Source organism: Pithys albifrons, chromosome Z (assembly GCF_047495875.1).
Source record: "Pithys albifrons albifrons isolate INPA30051 chromosome Z, PitAlb_v1, whole genome shotgun sequence".
Lineage (NCBI taxonomy): Eukaryota > Metazoa > Chordata > Aves > Passeriformes > Thamnophilidae > Pithys > Pithys albifrons.
Window position 1 is genome coordinate 28402125 of NC_092497.1, and position 23691 is coordinate 28425815.

Here is a 23691-nt window from a genome sequence, read left to right on the forward strand (position 1 = left end):
GCAAGACAGCAGGTCTTCAGCGAGCACAGTTAATTCCTTGCTCAGCACTGTGTTCACATTAGCTCAAGTGTTTAAAGGTCAAGAAAAACATCTGGAGTTAACGAGGAGTAGGATGGTTCTCCATAAGCATATTTTCCTCTTTTCTTGGACAGTTACCTGCAGTTTGATATCGACACTCCCTTGCATGGGAATGTAGCTGCATCTGAAGCTAAATGCACCTGCTCAGGGCACCAACTGTTAATTCTACTCTATTAATTTAGGACAAGAAAGCAAAGCTGTCAGGACTGACATCCACTAAAAGTCTAAGCTGCTTCACTCCTCTCTGAGTTGGTCACTGAGCACAGTTTAGCTGTACCCTGGATGCAAAGAAGGTACCTCATATTCCAACACTGCCACCAGATAGAATCATAGAATCATAGAATTGATTGGGTTGGAAAAGACCTCCAAGATCATCGAGTCCAACCCTTGGTCCAACTCTAGTTCACTTACTAGATCATGGCACCCAGCGCCACGTCCAATCTGTGTTTAAAGATCTCTAGGGATGGTGAATCCACCACCTCTCCGGGCAGCCCATTCCAATGCCTGATTACTCTCTCTGTAAAAAATTTTTTTCTGATATCCAACTTAAATTTCCCCTGGCAGAGCTTAAGCCCGTGCCCCCTTGTTCTATTGCTGAGTGCCTGGGAGAAGAGACCAGCCCCCAACTGGCTATAACTTCCCTTCAGGTAGTTATAGACAGTGATGAGGTCACGTCTGAGCCTCCTCTTCTCCAGGCTAAACAACCCCAGCTCCCTCAGCCTCTCCCCATAGGACTTGTGCTCCAGTCCCTTCACCAGCCTTGTTGCTCTTCTCTGGACCCGCTCCAGCATCTCAATAACCTTTCTGAACTGAGGGGCCCAGAACTGAACACAGTACTCAAGGTGTGGCCTCACCAATGCAGAGTCCAGGGGAAGGATCACTTCCCTGGTCCTGCTGGTCACGCTATTTTTGATACAGGACAGGATCCCATTGGCCTTCTTGGCCACCTGGGCACACTGTTGGCTCATGTTGAGCTTCCTGTCAATTAGTACTCCAAGGTCCCTTTCTGCCTGGCTGCTCGCTAGCCACTCTGTGCCCAGCCTGTAGCGCTGCAGGGGGTTGTTGTGGCCAAAGTGCAGGACCCGGCACTTGGCCTTGTTGAACTTCATCCCATTGGAATCAGCCCATCTCTCAAGTCTATCCAGATCCCTCTGCAGAGCCCTCCTGCCTTCCAGCAGGTCGACACTCCCTCCCAACTTGGTGTCATCAGCAAATTTGCTGATGATGGACTCAATCCCCTCATCTAAATCATCAATAAAGATGTAAAAGAGGAGTGGACTCAATACAGACCCCTGGGGAACACCACTGGTGACTGGCTGCCAGCTGGATGCAGTTCCATTCACCAGCACTCTCTGGGCCTGACCCTCCAGCCAGCTCTTAATCCAGGAGAGGGTACACTTGTCCAGGCCATGGGCTACCAGCTTTTCCAGGAGTATATTATGGGAGAGAGTGTCAAAGGCCTTGCTGAAGTCCAGATAGACCACATCCACAGCCTTCCCCTCATCCACCAGGTGGGTCACCCGATTGTAAAAAGAGATCAGGTTGGTCAGACATGTCCTGCCCCTCCTAAACCCATGCTGGCTGGGTCTAATCCCTTGTCCACCCTGAAGGTGCTGTGTGATTGCACTCAGGAGGAACTGCTCCATAACCCTGCCAGGCACGGAGGTCAGGCTGACAGGCCTGTAGTTGCCAGGGTCCTGCTTGCAGCCCTTTTTGTGGATTGGGGTGACATTGGCCAACCTCCAATCATCTGGGACCTCCCCAGAGAGCCAGGACTGTTGGAAGATGATGGAGAGCGGTTTGGCAAGCTCTTCTGCCAGCTCCTTCATCACCCTGGGATGGATCCCATCTGGTCCCATAGACTTGTTAGGATCCAGCTGGCTCAGTAAGTCGGTCACTATTTCCTCCTGGAATACAGGAGGGGTATTCAGCTCCCTCTCCCTGTCCACCAGCTCCAGAGGCCAGTTGTCTTGAGGGCCACCTGTCTTACTGGTGAAAACTGAGGCAAAGTAGGTGTTAAGTACCTCAGCCTTCTCCTCATCTTCCTTAACTATATTTCCCTCCAAGTCCAACAGAGAATGGAGGTTTTCCTTGCCCCTCTTTTTGTTATTAATGTATTTATAAAAGGACTTTTTGTTATCCCTAACTGAAATAGGTTTGAACACTCTTTTCAGAACAGTTCAGATCACTGAAAAAAGTTCACAGTTCTCAAAGCCATTTATTCTATAAAAAGTGATGATGATATCATGGTCATAGATTTTGTGGCCCCAAAACCTCTTATTAAAAATAGGCTATTTTTATTCTTCTATTTCTGTAGGGTTGTACTGCACAGACCTTAGACTTTAGCCATCACTACAATACCCAGATTAAAGTAGATCAAGGTCAAAAAGAGGAGCATTTTCATCAGCTTAACTTTCTGAAAATCCTAGCAATTTAAAATAATTTAAATATATTTATTAGAAGTCCAACCAAAGAAAAATGCTTAAGCAACATGAATTCTTAATGTTATTAGTAAATTAGGAAAAGACGTACACATTAATTACCTCAAATGTTAAGTTATATCGGTGGAAAAAGTGTTCTGAGCAGACAGAAGAACATTGCATGTAAAATGATCAGGGACTGTGTTACACACACACACACACACACACACACACACACACACACACACACACACACAGAGAGAGAGAGAGAGAGAGAGAGAGAGTGCTCCATTTTATAATCTTTGTTTCAAGCAAGGTTGAAAAAGATTTTGTCTGCAAAGGACCTACAAGATTTCTAAAATGTTAAACTCTATAATATGAATCCAAAGTAGCAACAAAAATAAAAATTAGTTGAAACTGACTCAAGCTTTTTCCATTGAATTTTAGCTTTAGTATATTGCTGAGATAAAGAAATAGAGTAAAAATTTTTGAAAAAAACCCCAATAATTTGATAAAGATGGATAGTTCTCAGAGAAATTTGTAATGAAACATGCCTAACCACGTTTCATAGAAATAAACTTTTTAAAGTTTAAAATGCAATTTATAAATATTAAAAATTAGAAAAATAATTTTTAGATACTGATTATAGCTTTTCCTTGTTGCTTTCCATTGCAAAATTATGACTGACTGTAAACTGGCCTGTTTCTGAAGTTTATCTGTTTAGAATCAAAAACTGTCATTGACTTGTCTGTTATGGTCCATGGTGGCAAAAGCAAGCAAGTCAGTAGAAGTGTAATAGAAGACCTGCATTTCCAGTATATGGTGCAACAAGTAAATAATGAAAGGGACCAAGTAAAAGTTACTGAGAGTCAGATTTTTACACTCTACTGGTGCCTCCTCTCAAGGTTTATTTTTATCCCATATGCTGTCCAAATGCAAATTGCACATCTCACTATACAGTTTTCCCATTGCTATTGTTTTCAGAATATTTTATGGTGCAGATACAGATGAAGGGGTTTTTTTTATTGCTAACGTGTTGTTTCCAACGCACCCAGAACTGTAGGTTCCTATTAATCAGTAATCCATCTTAAATGCTTTTATGAAGCACAGCTAAAATGTATCACCTCCAAAAAACCCAAACCAAACCAAACACCCCAAAACCAAATTAATATTTTTCAAGTTAAATAACATCTTCTCTCCACAGAAGTAAAACAAAATAATCCACGCTTAAAGTGTTACCTTTTTGAACTCTCCAGATATTAAGAGAAGCAAAAGAAAGAGAATCAGGTTTAAGATGTGGAAAGCATTATCTAATGGTTGTGACAATCACACTGATACTTAAAAATGGTTATACAAAAGAGGGTGGAAGTGAACGATGTTTTTTCTTTTTTGGTTTAGTGGGGTTTTTGTTTTGTTTGTTTGTTGTTGTTGATTTTGTTTGTTTTGTTTTGTTTTGTTTTGTTTTGTTTAGCAAAAGGAGGAGAATCCAGAATGCCACAATTTGACTCTGGTGCCATCCATTCAATTCTCCACTTAATTTTTTATTCAGAAGTTAATTTAGTTCAAATATATTTCAGAATGGGAAGTGTCTATGTGGAATTGTATTGTAGCTTTTGCAGAACTAATAGCCTTTTCTACTGCATCATTCAATTCTCAGCATAGATCAAGTGCATCAGTCTGGGGTTTCTTAGCAGGTCTATAGCAGAGATAGCCAGTCGTCAGGCATGCAGGCAGCACAGCTCATGGACTAAATGGGATGTTTCTCTCTGAGGCTGCTCCCCAGAGGAGCAGGGATACCTCAGTACTAGTGGAACCTTCTTAATGATTTATCTGATACAGCCTGCTGAAATTCCAAAGGTATAGTTATGGTCCTTTTCAAGTCCAGTTAAAAGTGAGTTCTTGGAACTGCTCTGAGACTATTTTGACTTCCTAACATGGGAACAGTCTTTCCTGGCTACCAAACATTGTACATCACACCCATCAAACTCACAGGAAAATGAGGCAAGAAGGATATTCCTCTAATTCTGAGAGTGAAAGTGAAATCAGGACCTTTTCTCTCTTGATATTCCACAATTTCACACCATGTTGATAGACCTGTGATTTACTTTTTCTAGCATCGCATTAGGATTTGGAAGTTCCACTCTGCTACCAGCAGGATTTTAGTGGAAAATATTCTCTATGCCCACCTCACAGAACTATGGTGCAGGTTTATACCACTTTTAGCATCTTTGGTATTTTTGCTTTAGAAGGGAGAGAAAATAATATACACAACTTCAAAACTTGGTGACTTTTTGAGTGGCTTTACGCAGCTCCAGCCAAGAGCAGTAGGTGGTGTAGGATTTGTCTTGGAAATGTTCAGTTGGTTTCAGCTAGACAGCAGTATGTATTTCTTCTTTATATATTGTCCCACTGCACTTTTTGTAAAAAAGCTTTTTGTTTTGTTTTGTTTTGTTTTTTAAATTTTATGATTGTAGTGAGACCCTAGCAAAAATTACCCAGAGAGGTGGTACGTGCCCCATCCCTGGAAACATTCAAGGTCAGGGTGGATGGGTAATTAAGCAACCTGCTCAACTTGAAGACATCCCCGATCATTTCAGGGGAGTTGGAGTAGATGACCTTTGAAGGTCTAAACCATTCTATGATCTGCAGTCTCTTGGGCTTTCTCACCTTTGCCCATCTGATGAAATCTTCAAGAAAGCATAGGCTGGACTGAACATGACTCCCACAGTGCATGGACATGACACAAAAGCCAGCAGAGGAGTCAGAGGTATTATGTCCCACCTGTTCTTTGCTGTATTCTCTTTGGTCATTCAGTGGGAGCACAGGAAACACAGGCTTCTGTCATAACTTTACCTTACTGAGCTTCATCTGTTCCTGCAGCCACTCAGGACATCACCTAGCCCTCTGCTTCCCCAGGGCTGCAGATTCCCTCAGCCCACAGCACCTGTCCTCTGAATAAAGTAGTTCAGATTTTCTGGGCTGGGAAGGCAGCATCTGTGGGTGGGGCAGTAGATAGGAAGAAGGAAGGGCTCAGACAGTGAAGTTTGGATCAGAGGTGAGATCAAGCCTCAGCTGCTGGGACTCCTTCACATAAAATACCCAAATGTGACATGAGGTGAGTAGAGAAGGAAAGAGGCACCACCAGGACCTCTACATACATGGTGTAGGAAGACAATTCACATTGTTTGGCACCAGCTGTGCTAGGCATAGCTCAAGGTGAAGCTGTGACCCAAAATCACTTTGAGGTATGATTGACAGGATGGCTGCACCACTGTGAAACAGCAAGATTAATTAAAACAAAACAAAACAAAAACAAACAGAAAGGAAATTGCAGAAAACAGCAGGAACAAGCTTTTGAACAGGATCTGTCAGTCTTCTGTCATGAGCCTTCCTCAACAGCTTGGCTTCATTATATGGAGGAAAAGCAAAATTTCAATCTGGGCTGTGATGGATAGACCTAGTTGGAAGAAGCTACAACTGTTATAATATATTATAAAATATTTTTAGTTTATACTAATAAGAAAATATCAAGGATTCATTCTACTAACCTTAACTAATTTATTGATATTAAATCACATCAAGTCACGGTTATTTTCTTGTATTTGGCATTTTCTTCTGGACATTGATTATGATCTTCTTTGGCTTTCTGCCAAATGTACATCAAGTCAGTTCTAAACTCCATTGCCCCTATAAAATATGAAATGAAATAATTATATTTCAGAGCATTCAAGAAAAGATATGCGCAGGTGTACAGCAAAACCATAGCTTTAAATAGATAAATTATGCGAGGTGTTTGAACAGACCATTATAAATAATATATTCATATATATGTTTCACACATACAGGACATAAAAATAGCCCAGGGACCTTAGTAACCTGCATGTTGTGAGTCTGAGAGACAAATTTTTTACACTTGCTTAGCCTAATATTTATTTTCAGACTAATACAAATAACATCTTCATGTCACCCGTCTGCAAAGCCTTGTGTGAGAGTGAGGTTAATCAAGAAAAACTCCACTGAACTTAGACCAAGTCACAGTTGTAAGAACAGGACTGTGCTTGGCTGTTTATTTGTATCAATATCATTAATTACTTCACTGAGTTTCTTCTAGGGACAATGTTGGATCTTGCAGGTGATGTATTGACTCTTTAGAACTTAATCAGTGAGTTGGATGTACTCTGCAAGCTTTATCATTTACTCTGTTTTAGACTTACTATTTTAAAATAATGTGATGAGCTAGTCTTCAGAATACCTTCAGAAAACATGTAGATAAAATTTGGTTTATTGGTGAAAGTGCCCATACTAATTAAACTGCTTAAGAAAACATGCAATCTCATAAGAGGTCCAGGTCAACTTAATTTTTCTTGTGAGAGTATAGCAAATAGGCCACTCAATTAAACAATATCAATACTAATTGATTAATATGTTCTACTAATGCACTGGAAATGGCAGGAGGCAGGAATCTGCTGATTTTAAAATTAGACTGATTCGAAATGATCTGAGATCATTTTAACTGCCTCCTTTTAGGCAACTAGATTCAAATACTTTGTTCTATCAACTTAAAGTAATGTAACTAATATGTTAAAATTATTTAAAATCACCTATATCCAGTTGGCTGAGTCACATCCTCATCCATTTACACTGAAACCCTCTGCAAATACCATCATACAAATTAAAAACATAACAAAGAACCTTGAAATTTCTCCTATATCTGTCACTACAAAATGCAAAATTAGTTTAGGAAAAATATCAGGTAAAAAAAAATTACTTCTGAATTTAAAAATTGCTTTTCTTGCTGAAATTCTGTATATTATGTGACAAAGAAGAGAATACAAACAGAGTAGAAATTTTGGAAAATATTGTAAGAAAAAAACTGAATGTAAAGTAAAATTACATGTATTTTACTTTTAAGGGTTTGAAAAAGGAAAAATAGCATTTTACCAGCAGTGATCTGAACTTAAATGCAGATACCCTAAGTGCTTATGAAACTTCTTGTAAGATTGAAACCTAGCTTTGGGGGTTGTTTTTTTTGTGGTTTTGTTTTGGTTTTTTGTTTGCTTTGAGGGGGTTTGTTTGGTTTTTTTTTTTTGTTTGCTTTGGTCTGACTTTTTCAGTGTGAAACTTACATGAATATCCTACATTTTTGAAAAGGGATCATTGATTTTGTCTAGCACATTCAGTAATATCATCGCACAAAAAATGTAAGCTGAAAAATCACTGGTTTACACTTTTCCTTGTTAATATGAGATTATACACTTGTTCTAGATCTGCAACTTCATAATTGCAACTATTAAGCCAACTTTTAAGATTCCTTTGTGTTTTCATGGCATATAAATATTACAGATGTACATACAAAAACCAGCTAAATTAGCATCTATTACTGTTAAATAAAAATTGTTGTGTTCCCTTGCCTTGCCTTTTGAATACATAGTATGAGCTGCGGTATTTTAAAACAATTTATTTAGTGGGATGTTGTTAGACACAATAATATGCACCATTTCACATATTTTGTTTATTCTCTGTATTTTGATAAGACTGACAAATTCCAGTATTTACAATTTGTAGTATTTATTATTGGTCAAATCATTACCAGGACCACAGGTACTGACTTCTTCCATCCTTCCAGTAGCAAGGAATAATATTGAAAGCAATAGGCAGATCCATCAGATCAATAGGTGAGTCTGAGGTTGGAGTAATTGGAAAAATTGTGTGATTTTTTGTGTGATTTTGGGATTATCTGTATAACACCCGATCTACTGGGGTGCACCTTTCTCAGAGGAGAAAAAGACTTTTACCACAGGAGCTGGTGGGGCTTGTTGATAGGGCTTTAAAATAACTTGGAAGGGGGAAATGGAAAATACCAGGCTCACCAGTGATAAGAGATGGGATGGAGTGCCAAAACATGAGGTTCCAACCACGAACAGGATTCCTCAATCTGCTTCACAAGGTATTGGTTTCAATGTACCACAACTGAAATGTTTCTATGCCAACGCATGCAGCATAAGGAACAAACAAAATGATCTCAAAGCTTTGGTCCACCCAGTCCCAGGGGTTTGACATCACTGATGGGATGAGTCCTATTATTGGAGTGCCCTGATTGCTTGTTACAGGCTCTTCAGGAGGAATAGGCAGGACAGAAGAGGCATTTTAAATAGAGGAAGGACTAGACTTTATGGAGCTCACAGTTGGATATGGTACAACTGAGAGCCTTGGACAAGAATCAAGGGACAAATGTTGTAGATGTCATCATGAGAGTCTACCATAGACCTCCCAGCCAGGATGATGACAGTGACAAATTATTGTTTGAAGAACTAAGGGACACTTCCAAGTGAACTACCCTTGTCCTTATGGGAGAATTCAACTTGCCAGAAATTAACTGGGAGCATGACACAGCTTGTAAAACTCAGGCCAGAAGATTCCTAACACATCTGGATGACAACTTTATGGAACAGGTCCTAAAGAAGCTGACTTGGAAAGATGCCCACCCCCACCTTGGTCTATTGCTTGCAAACAGAGTGGATCTCATGAGTGAAGTGAAGATTGGTGGCCTGGTTTGCCACAGTGACTATGAAGCTATCAAATTTAAAATCTCTGTTGATGGAAAGAAAAGTTCTGGCAAAACTTCAACATGAGGAAAGTAGAATTCAGGGTGCTGAGGGAATTACTAAGTAAGGTCCCTTTGGAAAATATTTTGCAGGTTCTGGTGTCTGTCATGCCAGTCACTCCTAAGGACACAGGAGCAGGCACTTTGAAAATATTGGAAGGCAAGTAGATGAGACAGAAAGCCAACCTGGTTGAACAGGAATCTTGTCTTGGAAATAAGGCAATGAAGGAAGGTGTATGCACAATTGAAGTAAGGTCAGATGGTATGGAAAGAAGACAGAGATGCTGTCTGCCACTCCGGCTGAATCCTGATCAATCTGCATCAAGGCAGGAAACATCCCAACAGTATTACTGGGTTCCTCTTATACTTATTCCTGCCAGGCTTTGTTTGCTGCTCCTTCAGCTATCAGGCGACTCAGAGGGGAGTTGGAGCTGTGGCTTGCTTGTTAGCAGGAGAGCGAGAAGGCTTTAAAAACATCTCTAGGAAGCGCAAGCGACCTGGAGCGCGGCGAACAGGAGCGGGCAAACAGGGGCATGGCACATCAGTGAGGGCGTGGCACGGCAGTTTGCACGGCACTTTGCACAGGCAGGGCGAACAGGCAGGGCATAAGCCTAGGTATTTTTGTGGCTTTTTTCTTTATTTTTGTTTGTTTGTTTGTTTCCCTGTTCTACCTTTTCCCACAGCTCAAGGCAGTCATGCCTCCCAAAAAAATGAAAGCTGTTGCTCCTGTTACCAGTAGAAGGGTATCAATACAGATAGAACCCTCTAAAAAGGATGCAGCCACTCAGGCCTCTGGCTGCATAGACTGTTTGAGCCTGGACCTACTACCAGAGGACAGTGTGAGAAACACCTGCGTACAATGTGAGCAGGTGAACGATTTGCTGTGTCTGCTGGCAGAGCTAAAGGAAGGGGTGGATAGGCTCAGAAACATAAGGGAGAGTGAAAGGGAAATTGACTGGTGGAGTCACACCCTTTCCACTCCTAAGGAAGCCCAGTAGGAGGTGGTGAAGACCAGCCCCTCCTGCCATCAGGCAGACAGAATGGACCATATGGATGGGGACGAATGGAAACAGGTGCCTGGTCATAGAGGCAAAAACACCCCCTCTCGACCCCTTTCACCTGCCAGGGTGCCCTTAAAAAACAGGTATATGGCTCTGGACTCGGACAGTCTGTTGGAGAACAGTCAGGAGGAGGATCTGTCTACAAGATCTTCTGGTTACCCCCAGTCTACCGGAGGGGTTACAACTGCAGCTAAGAGGAAAAAGAGAAGGGTTGTTGTAATTGGTGACTCCCTTCTGAGGGGAACTGAGGGCCCTATATGTCGGCCAGATCCATTCCACAGGGAAGTTTGCTGCCTTCCCAGGGCCAGGGTGAGGGATATTACCAAAAGACCTCCTAAGCTTATCCAACCCTCAGACCATTACCCGGTGTTGGTTGTCCAGGTTGGAAGTGATGACATTAATAAAAGGAGTACCAGGGTAATTTAAAAAGATTTCAAGGCACTGACCCGATCTCTTCAGGGGACAGGAGCACAGGTAGTAATTGCCTCAGTTCCTGTGCTAGCTGGGAGGAATGACGAGAGGTTTAGGAAAGCCCAGCTTACCAATAGGTGGCTTAGGGAATGCTGCTATCATCAAAATTTTTGGGTTTTTGATCATGGGGCAAACTCCGTGTTGCCCAGTCTCGTCAAAGCAGATGGGTTTCATTTATCTAGGAAGGGCAAAAGAACTGTAGCCCATAAGTTGGCAGGGTTGGTTAGGAGGGCTTTAAACTAGGTTTGAGTGGGGAAGGGATGGCAACTGGGCTCTCCAGAGATAGGCCTAAGGGCATATAGCCCGAGTTAAGAATGAAATCAATGGCCCAGCTGAAGTGCATGTACACCAATGCACACAGTATGGGAAACAAACAAGAGAAGCTGGAAGCCATAGTGCAGCAGGAAAACTATGACATAGTTGCTGTCACAGAAACGTGGTGGGATGATTCACATGACTGGAGTGCTGCTATGGGGAGCTACAAGCTCTTCAGAAAGGACAGGCAGGGAAGGAAAGGTGGAGGGGTGGCTTTATATGTTAGAGAGTCTCTTGACTCTGTTGAAGTTGAGGTCAGGAGTGACAAGGTTGAGTGCCTGTGGGCCAGAATCAGGGGCAAGGCCAACAAGGCTGACACCCTTGTTGGTGTCTGTTACAGACCGCCCAATCAGGATGATGAAGGAGATGAATTATTCTACAAGCAGCTGGCAGATGTCTCAAAATCTCCAGCCCTTGTTCTTGTTGTTGACTTTAACCTGCCAGATATCTGCTGGGAACTTCATACTGCAGAGAAGAGGCAGTCAAGGAGGTTCCTGGAGTGTATAGAGGACAGTTTCCTTCATCAACTGGTAAATGAGCCTACCAGGGGTAAGGTCCCGCTAGACCTACTGTTCACAAACAGAGAAGGGCTGGTAGATGATGTAGTGGTTGGAGGCCGCCTGGGGCATAGTGACCATGAAATAATAGAATTTTCAGTCCTCAGGGATGTAAAGGAGAGCCACCACTAAAACCTCTGCTTTGGACTTCCGGAGAGCAGATTTTGGCCTATTCAAAAAACTGATTCAGAGCATACCCTGGGAAACAATCCTTAAAGGCAAGGGGGTCCAGGAGGATTGGACATGTATTAAGAAGGAAATTTTGAGTGCACAGCAACAGGCTATACAGAGTGCCAAAAGGCCAGCCGGAGGGGAAGACAGCAAGCTTGGTTAAATAGGGAGATTCTGCAAGAAATCAGGGATAAAAAGAAAGTTTACAGACTATGGAAAAAAGGGCTGGCTACTTAAGAAGAATTTACAGATAGAGCTAGGTCATGCAGGAAAAAAATTAGGGAAAGAAAAGTGGAATTTGAAGTAAATTTGGCTATTTCAGTTAGGGATAACAAAAAGTCCTTTTATAAATACATTAATAACAAAAGGAGAGGCAAGGAAAACCTCCATTCTCTGTTGGACTTGGAGGGAAATACAGTTAAGGAAGATGAGGAGAAGGCTGAGGTACTTAACACCTACTTTGCCTCAGTTTTCACCAGTAAGACAGGTGGCTCTCAAGACAACTGGCCTCTGGAGCTGGTAGTCAGGGAGAGGGAGCTGAATAGCCCTCCTGTATTCCAGGAGGATATAGTTACTGACTTACTGAGCCAGCTGGATCCTAACAAGTCTATGGGACCAGATGGGATCCATCCCAGGATGATGAGGGAGCTGACAGAAGAGCTTGCCAAACTGCTCTCCATCATCTTCCAACAGTCCTGGCTCTTTGGGGAGGTCCCAGATGATTGGAGGTTGGCCAATGTCACCCCAATCCACAAAAAGGGCTGCAAGCAGGACCCTGGCAACTACAGGCCTGTCAGCCTGACCTCCGTGCCTGGCAGGGTTATGGAGCAGTTCATCCTGAGTGCAATCACACAGCACCTTCAGGGTGGACAAGGGACTAGACCCAGCCAGCATGGGTTTAGGAGGGGCAGGACATGTCTGACCAACCTGATCTCTTTTTACGATCAGATGACTCACCTGGTGGATGAGGCAGAAGGCTGTGGATGTGGTCTATCTGGACTTCAGCAAGGCCTTTGACACTCTCTCCCATAATATACTCCTGGAAAAGCTGGTAGCCCATGGCCTGGACAAGTGTACCCTCTTCTGGATTAAGAGCTGGCTGGAGGGTCAGGCCCAGAGAGTGCTGGTGAACGGAGCTGCATCCAGCTGGCGGCCAGTCACCAGTGGTGTTCCCCAGGGGTCTGTGTTGGGTCCAGTCCTGTTCAACATCTTTATTGATGATTTAGATGAGGGGATTGAGTCCATCATCAGCAAATTTGCTGATGACACCAAGTTGGGAGGGAGTATCAACCTGCTGGAAGGCAGGAGGGCTCTGCAGAGGGATCTGGATAGACTTGAGAGATGGGCTGATTCCAATGGGATGAAGTTCAATAAAGCCAAGTACGGGTCCTGCACTTTGGCCACAACAACCCCCTGCAGCGTTACAGGCTGGGCACAGAGTGGCTGGAGAGCAGCCAGGCAGAAAGGGACCTTGGGGTACTAATTGACAGGAAGCTCAACATGAGCCAACAGTGTGCTCAGGTGGCCAAGAAGGCCAATGGGATCTTGTCCTGTATCAAAAATAGCGTGGCCAGCAGGACCAGAGAAGTGATCCTTCCCTGTACTCTGCATTGGTGAGGCCACACCTTGAGTACTGTGTTCAGTTCTGGGCCCCTCAGTTCAGAAAGGATATTGAGGGGCTGGAGCGAGTCCAAAGAAGAGCAACAAGGCTGGTGAAGGGACTGGAGCACAAGCCCTATGGGGAGAGGCTGAGGCAGCTGGGGTTGTTTAACCTGGAGAAGAGGAGGCTCAGAGGTGACCTCATCACTGTCTAGAACCACCTGAAGGGAAGTTATAGCCAGGTGGGTGCTGGTCTCTTCTTCCAGGCACTCAGCAATAGGACAAGGGGGAATGGGCTTAAGCTCTGCCAGGGGAAATTTAAGTTGGATATCAGAAAAAAATTCTTTCCAGAGAGAGTAATCAGGCATTGGAATGGGCTGCCCAGAGAGGTAGTGGATTCACCATCCCTAGAGATTTTTAAACACAGATTGGACGTGGCACTGAGTGCCATGATCTAGTAAATGGACTAGAGTTGGACCGAGGGTTGGACTCGATGATCTTGGAGGTCTTTTCCAACCCAATCAATTCTATGATTCTATGATTCTATCATTTAAGCAGGTTGGATCATCAGCAATGAATGATTAATGAAACTACCTCTCTTGAAAATATATGCTGTTGTATAAATATTTACATGCTAATACCACAGTGACTAACACTGTTCAAAGGAGATCCATCCCATTCCTATCTCTTTGTATTATGGGGATGACAGAGCTCTCTCCTTTGACAAGGATTTTGTTTGTTGTTTTTTTTTTTTATTGTTTGGGGTTTTTTTTAAGGAGTTTTCTGTGATATTTCTGTACAAGAGCTTCTTAGAATTATTTTGAAGATGGCAAAATGGTGATGGTCTACAAATTCTGATCAGAAAAAGAAGAATATTGCAAAGGGAAGTCTCTCCATGAGATGGATAGATGTTTGGCATGGGCATCAAAGAAACAATCTTGAGAAATATTGTTTTTCTAACAACAAATATGTCACACCATTAAGTTACCAAGAAATAGACTTATCCAGCCTTCTATTCCTGTCATAGAGAAGCATAATGATCCTAATCACTCAACAGAAGCCCAAAACTTGTGTATTTCCTCTAGCTGAGGAGCAGGTACTTTCAAAAGCAGCTATTCAGTAAAGCAACTGCTGCTTGAGTTTATACAGAGCTGTCCAGTTATAGTTGTTCACTGTGGGATAGAAAATGAGGAAAACTACATTATATTTATTACCTTTTCTTGAAAAACAAAACAAGCCTATTTTGTTTTGCTATTATTCTGAAAGCCAGCTACTCAAGAGGTGTTTTCTGTATAATTTCCAGAGCTGCTACACCTTCATCCTCACAGTTTTTTGTTATACAATGTTGGGCTGCTCTCAGCTAAGGCTTACTCATTTTTTCAGGACTTCATCTCTAATTTTAGTGAATCAACTAACAGACACAAGTAACACACAACACTAAACCTAAAAACTTTCTTTTTTAACATATTAGTCTTGTTCTTGAGATATTAGCCTAAATACTAATATTTCTGGAAAATACAATATACTTGGATATTGATGTATTAAATCAACAGTTTTTGTCATTTAAATCTGTGAGTGCTGGGAAACCTGTTCTAGAATTTGGACATGTTAGAGTAAGACAAAATTTTCTTTTGGAGCCCATTGCTCCATTGCTAAACTCTTCCTTTATTACATAGATTTTCTTGCACAGAATTAATTTGATTTAACTTTTCAAGGTGCTTTCCCAAACCTTAAAAGTAATCAACCTTCCTCAAGGCAATGGTAACGTAATCAAGAGTAACAGTAAGAAACCAATGGCTTATAAAGAATTGCATTTTCATTTTGTGTCTAAATTCCACCACATACACATAATTTGCATCTCAGTCATATAAGTCTAACATATCAATGGCACAGCAAACACAAATGCACAGAGACAATGCATAGATTTATAAATATAAGTAGGTAATTACATTACTAATCCACTTGATCATATTAACATTCCTCATCAAAACATTTGGCATGAGAACAAAAAATAGAAAAGAACCTGTAACATTTTTCAAGAAAAGATAAAAATTACAGCATGATCCAATGTAATACCCTTTAAAACAGATATTCTTAACAATTGAGCCTTGATGCTGATGAACTTCAGGATGAGCTACAAAGTTTTCTCTTCCCATATATGTTCACCATTGAGCACTATGTAATATAAACCATGGTGGAAACTAATGAAAACATGGAAATATCAGAAATATATTTCCATGAACAACTATCATACCATCCCATAAACTCTGTTTTGTCTTTTGAAAATCTGCTATTTTATAAGATTTAGCCTCTTACTTTTAATCTCATATTGCAGGAGCAAGAAAAGACTTGACCCTGGTCTGGCATGTTGCAGTGTTGTCATGGATACACATCCACCAGTAAATAAACAAGATTCTCAAAGAGTGCTTGGCATGATTTACTAGGTCTGTAGCATTGTTAGCTGCACAGGGCTTTCAATAAGCAAATGGCTTGTAGCTTTAGAATAATATCCAGGACAGCATGATAACATGTGTACATGTTATCACAGAATCACAGAATATTTTGAGCTGGAAGGGACATATATTCCTTTAGAAAAATCAAAGGGCAAATATTATGCTGTGTAGCTTTATTCTCCTCACTTTTTAAGTCAATTAATCTTTTCCTTTTTTTTTTTTTTTTTGTTCAGAAGACATTTGTATGGTCTACAGGGAAGCATGCTCTAATGTGGCAGGCATTTTGGGATAGTCACCTCCTAACTGCTTAAATATATGCATAACATCTTTACATATATGAATAATGAAATGCTATTTGTTCCCTTTTTAGAAGAAAGGTCACTTGAATTTGGCACCTGAGTGTTTGGTAGTATTGCCATAATCTTTACTGAAACAAAGTCCTCTCTCAACCCAGAGACTACAAAGATGAAATTCAGTCTTACCAGTACACCTGTCAACAGTTACAACAGGCTTGACCTGATTTTAGTAGATCAGCGTCTTATGCTGATGAAGGAATGTAGATTAAATGTCCTAAGTTTCTGTTTCAAGAAGTAAAAGCACAGATAGTTAAGAATGCTACCTTTAGCATTTTTTTAAATCCCTGCTCTGTGACTTCATTACCAATACTAAAAACCTGCACTTACTTAATCAGTTGCCTTTGGCTGGAGAAGTCATCAACTGCTGTACCTGTTCTTTTAGTTTTTACTCAAAGGTGGTTGATTTCAGTGAAGGTTAGGAAATAATCCTCAAGGATATGAGCCAAAGCATATTCCCTTCAAGCACACACTTGTTCCTACTCAGCTCAGGTGTGTCCAACATCTCTCCACCAGGAATGGGCACCAACTTTCTAGCAAGCAGAATTCTTCACAGCATAGGAAATTTACTTTCAACAAACATTTTGCTATTGGCACTCAAATTCAACAGTATTTACTGAAAGCAAGCACAGGGAGTACATGAGCCCAGGGAAGGAAGGCTGATATGGTGAATGGATGTTGGTGGTTCTGTCTGTTTGTTCTTCGCTTTTATCCATTGCCCTTTGCTACTTAAAAGACAGCATCTCAAGTCCCATGTCATGTATGTAACAGCCATGTGAGTCCCCTGGGGCACAGAAATCTCTCCTCTGCTTGGAAAGCACATGGCACACTGAGATGCTCACGGAAATAAATAAAAAACTATAAAAAATTTGTGCAATCTTTTCTGTTTTCAGTATCTCTTCAATGTGACAGAAGTCACATTGCAGTTACACCTGTAACCAGTGCAAGTACAGGCTTTGGGATCACACTCATCTGGCCACATGGATCTGAAAAATACAGATATTTTGGGTTCCTAATCTATGTGTTTAAACATTTGGAGCCTCATTTAAAGCAAAAGCAAAGAAAAAAAAAAGAAGAAAAAAAAAGGTTAAGGCAGTCACAGTGTGCTTCCAGAAGAAGCATCAGCAAATATTAATTTGTTAATTTATTCCCAAATTAACACTGAAATAATTACTTTTTTGAAAAAAATAGAAGGAAAGAAAAGAACAGGAGAAAAAAGATCAGTGTGTCTTCTAAGAGAGAAAAAAGCATAAATATATCCCTCAGAAATCTATCTTGTTGTTAGATTATGGTTTTTCAAGCCTAAATACAAATAAGATTTTCATCCTTTGCAAAACACCACTACAGTCAGTAAGCAGGCACCACTCCTCCTCCCTCAGACAGCACATACGGTCTGCAAAGCCATGCTTCAAACTACATACCCGGTACCGAGAGAGTTGATCTAAATTTGACAACAAATGGCTCTGCTTTTGAAATGAATGTAGCCTGGCAACTTCAACTGAGAACCCTTCAAAGGGTCTCAATTATATATGCAGCTTCTTTGAGAAATAGCTTCACATATCTGACCCAAGGGCCATGAGGTTGTTGCCATGAAATAAAACTGTACATAAGAAATGGTTCATTTCTGTACAAACTCCTTGTTTCTTTACTCCCCCCACCCAAAGTCCACACAAAATTGCTTATTCTGGATGATTTTTAAAAATTTCTTTCATTGTCTTATCCAGTAGCATCTGAATAAAATTTAATACATCTTATTTTTGTATCAGCATTTAACCTGGATGCTCAGTTGGGGGAATTTTTCAGGAATTTCCAGCCAATCCACCTGGTTACCCTGATCAAAACTGTCATTCGAAACCAGAGAGACAGAGAATGGGTTAAACACCAACATCTTTTATTATTTTATTTTATTTTATTTATTTTATTATTTTATTTTATTTTATTTTTTTATTTACTTCCCTCTCCCCTTCTTAAAATGGCTGCTTTGTCTGTGTGCATACACCAATAGCAAATGTCCCTCTGTTATTGTACAACCAATTTGATGTGTCAACTATTCATATGCTAATGAATGTACAGTTTCTGTTTCAGAGATAGATTTTAAGGATTGTTACAGACAGTGAAACACGAGAATAAACATCTTTTATTTCAGAAGTGCTAAGTTACTTTCCATTAAAAAATATGCAACACATGCTACTGACCATTATTCTTTCTATTCATTTCTAGTTTGCCTTCTGTTTTTCTCTCTCAGAATGGGTAGAAAATATTTAGCAGATATAGCCAGATTTGATACGAATAATTTAATTTCTTTATTTTGCTTTACACTTGCATGATGTAAAGTTATTTTTTGCTCAAGTTTTACCGGTAATGCAAGTTTTGCAATGAGCACAGTCATTGTTCCCTCTGGAGCATTCATAATTTTTTAAAGCTGGCAATAGATGAGATTTGGAAACTGGGATATTTCTCTTTATGTGTTAACAAAATATACTGTAGTATGCATGCCCAGAACCCATTACTTAGAAATTTTACTGGCAAAGGATTCCCTGCATGTAGCACAAAGCACGGGCAGCAGAAAATTACAGCCGATATATTTTTATTCTCTTGAAAGATCAATATCTATTTAAGACCCCAAAAGATTAGTAGTTAAGGATGATAATTTGTATTATGTACCTGAAGTAAAATAGGACTGTTTTCAGAGGCCATATTTATAAATATGGAAGAAGCATATGGCACAGATAAAATAAACTTATTTATTAAGCAAAAGCTATTTTTATAAGCATGAATATGGGTTTATATTTCTATTGATTGAAGATGTGTGGGTTTATGCAACATAGTCAAGGATGGTATCTGTGTCCTTAATTTAGATATGACAACAGATTTATATAATTACTTTATTCCACAGTGAATGCATAAAGGTAAGGAAACTCTGAGTTAAACCCATGAATCCAGATGGAGCCCTTAATTTAATTAGCCACTGGCAGATATCTTTGCCACCTCACTGAAGTCCATTTTAAGTCAGTGCAGCCAGCTCTGGGAGGAGAGTGATGTTGGCTGCAAATAATTGCCATGACTGGGAGCTGTGTATGTTGGGACTTTTCCTTTCTTTTGTGGAGGTAGAAGGTGTAAAATATTGATGCCAACTAAAGTCTTGCAACATCAGGTCACTGCAGACATACAGCAAGAAATTAGACAGTGTGGAAAATAAGATTCTCTCACTGTGGTATCAGCTCATCTGTAATATGTCATATCTCATATTTATGGCATACATTTACTGAAAGAATAATTCTGCATAGGATAATTTTTTTGAAATACAAAACAGTATAAAATCCTACCCAAACATGACATATGCAAGGAACAATTTGCTGTGAGTTTGTGCTGTAAAACTTGATGTATAAAATACATGAACTTTCTTATTTTAAATGTTCCTCATTAAGTTTGCACTGATCTTGGGGATCAGGTACTTCATACAAGAAGTTGGAAGTTAGGAGAGAAGTTTGTTGGTGTGGTAGTTGAAGAATGATGTTGTGTGTCATGCTTCAGGCAAAAGCATTAAATTCATAATCATGAAAACTACAAAAGTTACAAGAGAAATGAGGATTAAAGCCTTTACTGATCAGTTGACATGTAATCCACTGCTCTTCTTCTTCACAGTGAAGTGAGCATCATTCTCACAAAAAAATCAGTGCCCAGTTAGCATCCTATAAAATAAAATGTATGTTTGTGGAGAGATGCACAGGCACATTCATTTCTCCAAAAGTACAGACTCTCATAGTTAGCTCTCCTGCTCTGAGTGCCCACACTCTCCATTTTAGAAATGCTCTGGTGTTGCTGATGCCCTCCAGGCATAATCCAAGAAGAAACATTTTTTGAGAATTTCCTTTACAAAAATCGTGCTGATACACCAGGATGTCAAACTGAAAAAGTAATTAACCAGACCACCCATAATCTTCTCTGTCTGAAACCACAATGGTCAGAACACAAAATAAATGTCACAGTTCAGGGTCCCACTTCTGAGAGGAAGAGGGAGGAAACTGAAGAGAAAAGGACATTTGCAATTTTTGTGTCTGACCATGTTCCACAGTAACAGCTACGGAGCTGATCTACACTGCCCTTGGAGGGGTGATGACTCATTATTCTTTCCATCCTCTTGCAGTCAAGTGCATAGCTGCTTATTAAACAGCCTGGTTCTGCAAACACTTCTGCACTTGTATGACTGTAAGTTTGCAACTAATCCTACTGGGATGAACTGTAAGCAACTAATTCTGGGAGCAATGACATTGACAGCATCTGAAGACTAATATGAGAACAAGAATCAAAATCCTAATGGCTTGAAGGCTGGCAAGAGCAAGTTTTCACCATATTTTATTTAGTTTGTTCTCAGAAAGCTTCTTTCATAAACTAATTTTTTAATTATTTTTTTAATGCAGATGATTTTGCAGTAATCATGGGAGTAGGAAGGCTGGGAACACAAAGTCATATGAAAAAAGAGCAAAATGGGAAATGTTCAACACACAAAAGCTGGTCTATTAAAAAAAAGAAAATTCTCAGAAAACAGAATAATCAAGAGATTTTTCCTCAAGAGTGGTATAGGAAAATTAATTAAAATAAAATTTACACTACCATGATTATTTTCATCTAGACCATGAGAAAAAAAATACATTGTCTTTTTAATAACATAGCTTCTTCCCTACCTCTGTTAAAAAAATAATGCTTGCAAAGACAACTAAATGTGCATAGTAAGAGTTGATCAGTCCTTTAAATAGCAGATACAGCTACTAAGAACATACATTTGGAAATTACAAAATCTACAGCACTGTGTTGCAGCTGTGTGCAATAAGCTTCTATTTTTAGAACAGTTACAGAAAGATCAGGAAAATATGTAACTCAGTTTTTCTAAAATGAGCAAAGATCTTCATGATACTGTAGTTCTAAGCATGTTGGAGGATGTTTTGGGGTTTCTGCATCCTTGTTAGGAGGGAAGGAAAACTACAGTAGGGATAATGAAAATGTGAACTTTCTTCTGCACCCCAGAGAAGATGCTCCAAGGAAGCAGAGGAGTAAAACTATGATTTACTTCACTGTGATTCAGTGTCCACTCCACAGCTCTGGGGTAACTTCTCTGTAGAAAAGGTCCAGTGAAGATTTTTTTTCTGTGCCCCTACCCTGAAGCTACAGGAGAAGTGAACTCACTTTCATAATTATTGCAGTTACAGAAGGTTAATCTCTTCAAAGTTGTTTTCAGGATACATGGAATTAATGTTTACTTAGAAATGGATAGATAGATAGATAGATAGATAGATAGATAGATAGATAGATAGATAGATAGATAGATAGACAGATGGCGCTAATTAGACAAAAAGTGGTGAGCAGGTCAAGGAGAAGAAGATGTACACAAGGTTTCAATGAGTGTAATTTATATCTTTGAAAAATTTTCGTCTCAAGCCTGACTATAGATATTTTATAAGCAGTCTTTTTTTTTCTTAAGATGAATTGTCATAGTCAATTAAGTTATAGACAAAGGACAGAAAGTGATGGACTCATATCTGCCCATCCATCAGAGGGTGCAGAAAGGTCCCACCTGCAAGTGTAGGTGCTGAGACTCTATGAAAATGGCATATTTGAGAGAAGAGCAGCACAATAGGCTTAAGTGCTACTGTGTTCCTCTTCCAGGGAGAAACTGTAGGAGAAGCGTCACACCATAAGATGCCAGGGAACCTTACATGACAAAAATACTTCTGATCAACTGTCTTCTAGTCTCACCCCAGTCCTGACACAGAAGCCATATCTCTCCAGGACCTTGGAATAATATGTAGATTATTTCTTGTGATCTGAAATCTTGTTTCTTTTTCCCACAGCATAATCCACTTTCTTGAGCTGTGTCTCTCCCTTAAGTTTCAGACATAACATAAAATTCAAGAAGTATATTACTACATCAATTGCAATTGCAAATGTAATTACAAGTATGAGAACTATTATTGACTCATAAATTCTCAAAGTTCAAGTGTGTCATGGCTCTTCAGATTGTAGCACTTTGAGCTTCCAAACATCACAAGTCACTACATTTCATTTGCTCTTTCCTGTACTGAGCTCAAGGACCTCTGTTCTTTACTAAACTTCCAGCTGTGTTTAGCTGAAACACATCTTCTAAAAGACACCTACCTAGTCTTCACCTGAGAGATGGAGATCATGCAGGTTACCTTGGTAATTTTCCTGATGATTGATCAGCCTCCCTGGCAAAAGATAATGTCTAATTTCTCATATTAATTTGCATTTTTCAGTTTACAGCCACTAGTCCATCCTATGTCTTTCTCTGCAGGATTAAAGAGCCCTTCAGCAACCACCCTCTTTCTCCCATGAAAGTGCTTACACACTCGAACCAAGTCCTCACTCAATTTGTCATTTGATAAATTGAGAAGATGGAGTCCTTAAGCTGTAAAAAACTAACTTCAGTAAAAAATAATTTTTAGGGTTCTTTTCTACTTCCATTCTGATTTAAAACTTCTTTAAAAAAACCCCACAATAAACTAACTTCATGGTGGTTTTACCCTATACAATGCTATAGCTGCACTACCTTTTCTTTGCCACAGAAATACTGGAGTTCAGTATGACACTGAAATCTTTTTATCAGCCACTACTGACTAAGCTCCCATCTCATATTTCACGAGCACAGCAACTTTCATATATCTGTATTAAAAGGTCAGAACAGACCCCTCTAATTAAATGAAGCAGAACACTTTATTTGATTGTCCTCATCAGTGTTTATTATGTCACCAGGAATTTTTGAACTGGATTTAGCTCAATGAAAATGTTTACAAGCACACTTCCTCCTCCTTGCACATCCCAGCAGAAAAACCTTATTTTCATTTTTCATTTTCCTTTTTTTTAAACCATCCATGAGCCATTTACCATTTATTCATTTGGGGCTGTTAATGGAGGGGAGAGCAGCTTTTATTTACATGATATAAGAGGATTATTTTTATTCAGAAGTTAGGTCTATTTGTCAAAATTAATTTCCTTAATCACCAGTAAGCTGTCCTTTAATTCCCTATCAACTGGTTTCTGAAGCAGCTATTTTTCTTACTGGCTCGAGTTACTTGGGTAGAACCACTTGCCCTTTCTGAATACCAGGACAGCAATGTTCTCCCAGGCTTCTGGCATTTCCCTACTATTTCAAGGTTTATTAAAAGTTGACATCAGTGATAGAACACTCTCCGCTGCCAAGTCTTTAAAGACTCTTAGGATAAAGTTATTCAGGCCTCCTGGCAGATATTGCTTAACATCTATTATTTGGCTGAAAAGTACTTATTAACCTCATTAAAAGATATCCTTATGTAATAAGGACGTCCTTATTGTTTCCAAATGGAGATTGGAAATTATTTTGGCTGTTTGTAGGATGTCTATCTACTAATACATTTACCACAACTCTTTGCTAGTAGAAAGAGTTGTGATGTTTGTAGGATCTGTTTCATTCCCAGTGTATTTTTTTTAAATATTGACCTGTGACAGTCTTTTTCAAATTCTCTTATATGTTCCTTTATCTCTGTAAAGAAACAAAGAATCTCTTTTAGTGTCTTAAACTTTTCAGCTACCTACACAAAAATTCTCTTTAATATTT

The 23691-nt window shown here is 39.9% G+C and overlaps 1 protein-coding gene across 12 annotated transcripts in view; it reads right to left on the reverse strand.

Moving 5' to 3' along the window:
- LOC139685103 (uncharacterized) overlaps positions 1-23691 on the reverse strand; it is a 140935-nt gene that overhangs the window by 22613 nt on the left and 94631 nt on the right. For all 12 annotated transcript variants that reach the window (XR_011700030.1, XM_071581708.1, XM_071581705.1 and 9 more), the window contains one exon: positions 6047-6185. The gene's annotated coding sequence lies outside the window, so the exon portion shown is untranslated. The remainder of the gene's footprint in view (positions 1-6046; positions 6186-23691) is intronic.